Source organism: Seriola lalandi, unplaced genomic scaffold (assembly GCF_002814215.2).
Source record: "Seriola lalandi dorsalis isolate HSWRI2012SDOR001 ecotype SW California unplaced genomic scaffold, Sedor1 jcf7180002054688, whole genome shotgun sequence".
NCBI classification, from domain to species: domain Eukaryota; kingdom Metazoa; phylum Chordata; class Actinopteri; order Carangiformes; family Carangidae; genus Seriola; species Seriola lalandi.
The window spans coordinates 1,400,222-1,406,223 of NW_019525241.1; the positions used below are offsets into that span (position 1 = coordinate 1,400,222).

Consider the following 6,002-nt stretch of genomic DNA (forward strand, 5'->3'; position numbering starts at 1 on the left):
CTAAAGAGCCACTGGAGGACACCGACCAATCAGCCAGCACACTCACCGCTAATATTGTGACAAGAAAATATGACGTGAAGAGTTTAAGTGTCATCGCTGTTTAAGCAAATAGCTGCAATCTATAATCTTCTGACTTAAAGATGAACTTGGTGACCTAAAAGGTAGTTTTTCTTTACCAGAGAAGCAATTAATAAATTAGATTAAATAGACACTGGAATTAATCCATACATTAGGTTGGTGATAATATATCATTAATATAATAATAGTAATTATTATTATTATTATTATTATTATTATTATTAATAATAATAATAATAATAATTATTATTATAATTATAATAATATTGGCTTTATTGTAACTGTAACAACAACTACTAATAATAATAATGATAACAATAAAAAATGTTATTATCATTATTATTATTAGTAGTAGTATTAGTAGTAGTTGTTGTAGTAGTAGTAGTACTAGTAGTTGTTGTTACACTTATAGTGAAGCCTATTATGTCAGAAATGGTGGGATTGAAAAAATGCAAAAAAAAATGATCAAGGTCTTGTTTCCTAGAAGGGGTGGCTTGGAATCCCACTTTTGACATGGCACTTCCATTGGTGACACTGTTGTGGTAAAGTGTGTGGGTATGTTGTGGAAACCTATCACTGTACCTGCATATTCTGTCTTTAGCTGGAAAAGCACTTACAGCTTCCACTGGAGGCGTTGGTTTGAATCCCACTTCTGACAGAACTGTGGTTTTAATGGGACTTGATCCCTGTCGGGTGATATCAGGAAAGAAAAAGTTGACAAACACTTGCGGGAATGTTTGTGCTCTGTTTCAACCACAAGTGGCAATGCGGTAGGTCAAACCATCTTTGCCTTCAATGAACTGTTTGTAGGGAGTGCATTCTTAGAAACTAACATGAAATTTCCTACATCCCCTCTTGTCTCTCAATGCAGCATTAGCTAGCTATGCCCACTTTCTTTCTGCTCACTTGGTCAATCAGTCACATGATGTCAAATCCAAACGAAAGACCTGCCAAGCTACAGGTAAAAAAAAGCCCATGTTTATATTATATTGAACTACACATAATTTTATTACTGTCCCAAGTACCGTTGGCCCTAAAATGCTGAGAACCAGGGCTAAAATGTAGATGTTCAAATTACAGAGTGCTAGCTAAAGCTACAGTTAGAAAACCTACGTTTACTACCTTAATCAGATACAGGTTGCAATTTTCACAAAATTAGACTCGGTATCGCAATGCAGCCCTATCCCTGTCGTATTCTATGTAATATAGCCTATATTAAGAGCGACATTCATATTGTATGATACTGTTGTACATTTCCATGACACAATGTGTGTGCAGTGGTTCTATGTTTTGATGGTTTGCACCAAGACCCTGTTAGTATAATTAGCGTGTAACGTAATATAACTTATACGAGTTTTAAGTGACTCAATCTCTTGCCCTTCATGCTTTACGGGAGGCTTTAAATTCTATTGCACTACTCTGTCCAGCAACCAACAGAGGGAGCTGCTCCGCGGTTCCATGGTGTAATGGTTAGCACTCTGGACTCTGAATCCAGCGATCCGAGTTCAAATCTCGGTGGGACCTGTTTATTTGGACGTAGTAAGACTGTGTGCCCTCCTGTTTTGAGAAAGTCACCCACCTTCCGACAGCACCAGGTAATTACCCACTAGCACCTATTTGCTTCTTTTTACTTGACAACATGTCTACATTGAATCCCCTACTTTTATTCACTGTAGATCTAAATTTAGAGAGACGTTTAGGCCCAATGCATTGTGATTGATGCAATTTATTTGCACTTCCTGGAAGCGACGTCTTTTCTCGTTTTTTTTAAGCCTGAACGGCATCTTACACAGTCAGGATGGCCGAGCGGTCTAAGGCGCTGCGTTCAGGTCGCAGTCTCCCCTGGAGGCGTGGGTTCGAATCCCACTTCTGACATCAACATTTTCATCGGCGTTGATAATCGTTTTCACCTATCAATGCGTTTAAATGGTCTCATGGCGCCTTCTGCTGTTGTGGAGGTAAAGAGGCATATTACTCAGGACGCGCAAGAAAATCTAGAGCATCATCACGGCTGAAAGATTGTACGAAAAGTCGGTTTATATGACAGGCTGTAGTTTTATGTAAGGTTTAATAGAAATATGTTGTCAAGTAGTTGTTTGTTGCAAAAGAAAATCGTTAGTGGTGTTTTGTATGTGCAAGTAATACTGTTAGGGAGTCAGCATTTGGAAAACATGTTTTGTTGTTGTGTTAAGTTTGGACAGGAAATGAGCTCCGACTATTTACGACAATATTTAATCTATGGAGACTGGAAAAATTTAGCTGATCTGATGAGTCTGGATTTATGCTCAGGTAGCAGATGGTTAAATTTGGCATCGATGGGATTGATTTCGTTGGCCTCTTAATCTTGATCAATCATTGTTTGAATGACACAATCTATCTGTGTTTTGTTGCTGCCATATACATCCGTTTATGGAAATAATTAACCATCTTCTAATGTCCATTTCAAGCAGGGTAATACCATGTCACAAAGTAATAATAATAATATTTGTTCCGATTTACTCATTGTCTGCATTACCAATGTTGAACAATTGGATAACAATAATTCAAGTAGCTGCAGTTTTTTTTCCAGCAGGTGGTGGTATACAACCAAAAATTGGTCTCAATGCTTGTTTCTAGTTATCTGTCCAATTTATGCCCAGTGTCTTCTCTGTTTCTGTCCCCTACACAGATTATAACTATTTATTCTCATCCTTTTAAAAAATCTTGGAATGTTATTGTAAAATATTAACAATAAGCAAGCAATAATTTCAAGGATAATTTCAAAATTAATCAATGGAAAGTATGTTTTAGTACAACTGTCTTTTTTTTTTTTTTTTTTAAATGAATAGCTTCTTCTTTTAGTCTTGTTTATTTTCTTTTTAAATGTCTATAAGCCTGTACCTGCATGTTCATTATTTCACTGGAGACCTCCTGGGACAAAACGCTGAAACAATGTTTCACAGTGTTGTAATGTCAGAAGGAAATGAGTTGAAAGGAAGAGCGGAAAAGAAACTATTCAAATAAGGATACTATTGTTTCGTTTATCTGCATCCAGTTAAGTCAAACTCATGGTAGTTTTCAAGAATTAAAGCGGAACTAAGTTGACTTATATCTCTTTATCTACTATTATCTCCATAAATGTTCATGGACATTATTGAAATATTATGTTACTTATTTGAACACTGTGGCCGAAAAATTTGAAAATCCCTATTGACACTTTTATTTTGAAAGACGTTTAAAAAAATTGCTTAAAGGCTGAGAATAGTTTTATTTTGAAACGTTACAGGAAATTCCCTTAAACTGTGTGGCGCTTCACGGCAGGATCGCACCCCTCCCGTCTCGTCTGTCGACAGCAGATCCTCCTCCAGCCTCTTTAAACTGCTCTCACCTCCACTCGAACGACATTTCGGGGGTTCTGTCTGTAGCTGTCCATCCTTACACGCCTCATATCTGCCTGCGTGTTTCGGAGCATATTTATTTTTCTGTCGGAGCGTTTGGAGCCAAAGCCGAACACAGACGGAGCTGTGTTTCAGGCTACTTCAGTGGGCGGATAAAGCGGAGGAGGGCATCCGGGCCTGGCAGCTCCGGAGAGTCGGCGTGAAACGACGGAATTAACCATTTTCAGGTAAATTTGCCTTAATGTCATTGCTAGTTAACAGACGGTCTGTCCGATAATGGACTCTGTGACGTTACGTTTCGTCCGGCAGCGACGGTCGAGGACTGAACAGTGTAGTGTGTGGAAATGACAACACAGAGGAAACGGCAGCTGAAGAATAATTCAGCCAGACTCAAGCTATAATTCATACTTTACAGCTACCTTCCGTTTCACCCAATGCATTTATGACTGTGATGTCCGCACCTCGTACATATTTCCAACATAAAACGTTATTTCGATAAATATTTTGGTTTGTTTACATATCTTATGTAGCCTATTGACAGCCAAGCGACCCCCCCAAGGAACCTTGTGGTAAACTATAGGAGGATATTAGTTAAAGTATAGTGTCAACATAGAATATCATGCTGACTACTAAGAGCAAGAAGAATATTCCTGCATTATTGATTTGGTTTTCTGGATAATCATTTAACACCAAGAATACAGGAATGCCATTAAAAAAGATCCAAAAATGTTATTGATTTAATGTAAAATCGATTTTTAACACTGCTAAAACGCCTTAGTGCCTTATATCACTATTATAGCTATATTATACATTTTCACCAATAACTGATTCATGCCCACACCGACTGCACCTTCATGTGTATTTTATCAATACATTTAGCCTAGATTTTCCTTTCACATCTAAAATTAAGTTACATTTTTCACAGTGAAGTTGTGGATATTTCATTACCTCACATTGATACAAAAAAGTAGCATCTTGGCTTGGCTTTTTATAATGTATCATAATATAAATCTATAAACATTTGCTTCTCTGCTGGTGGAAGGGCCTTTTGTTCTGCTTGTGCTGTGTCCAAATCATAAGGGAAAAAATGCCTCCTGAAGGTGTCTGTTGACTTGTTAAAAGGCACATGCTTGAAACAATGTGTGTTCAAAATTAAGTTGGCTTTTAAATGACTTGACTGTTGACTTTTGCCAGTTCCATTGAGATGTTTTTGTGATTTATGACATGAAGGAGGGATGGAAACTACCTCCAGGCAAGAGACATAACTGAGTTTTCTTCAACCACCTCAAGTGTACGGTGCAACACCAATGCGCCATCCTGTTGTTACCCTGGAAACTGAAATACAGAATTGTTGTTTGATAAAATGACATCTCAACTCCTCATAAAATGTGATGATAAGCTGTAAATTCGACCACCTCTCACCCATCTCTGCAGTGAAGTGTCTGTGACGCTCTTTTCCACTTCCACTGTTTGACCTGAATTTACTTCAAACGTCCTTCATCTGGAACAACTGGCCACTCAATTATGTGTCTGTGTGTGTGTATTGACCCACATTCAGATCCAGGCTGTTGGCTGTAAGAGTGATACACCCCCACAGGACAAAGTAATTACCCTAACCGCCCCCCCCCACCCAATGACTGTGGGCCATATAGCAGTGCTTGCATTGATCTGTCTCTGCATTACGTCACATACAGCAGGAAGAAGAAAGCTGAGAGCATTTACTATGCACACATACTCATTCACTCATATGCTTTCTTGCTTTTACTCCTGGGACTAATAGATTTCAGTGAAGTGAGTTGTATCATAGCAGAGAAGAAGTGTGTTTGGTTTCAGTTTGAGAAGTTAAAGCGCCATGTGATGGAACCGCAGCAGGTGTCAGTTAACAGCTCAAAGTTTTCTGTTGGGGAAAAGGGTGTGAGCAGAGGTCAGGTTGAGAGTTTTAGGTGAAACCAGGTCAAGAATTCCTGTTAGTAAATTATTTTATTCCTGTTTAGAATCTGATTTTGTTGTTGCGCAAGTGTTTACTTTTTAGAGGGATAAATGTTGTCTGATGCTTATATTAAAAGTTCTTCCCCAGACACATTTTAAACTCTGTAAAAATACTCTGCTATGATTCTTTTTTTATTCTTGCTTCCTCATTGAGAAATTCTGGATCAGGCCTTGTGCCCCGCCCACCACCTGCTTGCTCCAGGTGGACAGGTGAAAGAGCAGAGAGTGTCAAGATGGTTAGAGGAGGAAACATCAGAGAGACTCAGCCTCATGTTTGAGCCTCAGTCAGACCCAGACTCAGATGAGGAGTCTGTTGAGACCAGAATCCGAGACTAGCAGACGGATCAGAACCGTTAGCGTAGTTAGCATCTTTTTATTTGTTTATGTTGTTTGTTAGCTTGTAACTGGCAGTGGCTGACGCAGTGTAAGTAGTTGTGCTAATGCTAACTCTCTCTCTGTACTGACAAAAGTTCAGGTTTATTTAGCCCCACCCCCCATCCACACAAATTGACAGGATTGGTTCCTAAGGTTTGTGACGTATGAAACTCTGTCTGTCTG

At 38.8% G+C, this 6,002-nt stretch overlaps 1 protein-coding gene and 2 non-coding genes across 3 annotated transcripts in view; all 3 read left to right on the forward strand.

The window, feature by feature from the left end:
- Positions 1 to 1,530: 1,530 nt before the first annotated feature.
- trnaq-cug (transfer RNA glutamine (anticodon CUG)) lies at positions 1,531 to 1,602 on the forward strand. The gene has a single exon. It is a non-coding gene; the product is annotated as a tRNA-Gln (tRNA).
- Positions 1,603 to 1,870: 268 nt separating this feature from the next.
- On the forward strand, positions 1,871 to 1,953 carry trnal-cag (transfer RNA leucine (anticodon CAG)). The gene has a single exon. It is a non-coding gene; the product is annotated as a tRNA-Leu (tRNA).
- Positions 1,954 to 3,364: 1,411 nt separating this feature from the next.
- Positions 3,365 to 6,002, forward strand: part of LOC111667295 (cyclin-dependent kinase 17) — a 41,753-nt gene continuing 39,115 nt past the window's right edge. Inside the window, exon 1 of the mRNA XM_023422955.2 lies at positions 3,365 to 3,682. The gene's annotated coding sequence lies outside the window, so the exon portion shown is untranslated. The remainder of the gene's footprint in view (positions 3,683 to 6,002) is intronic.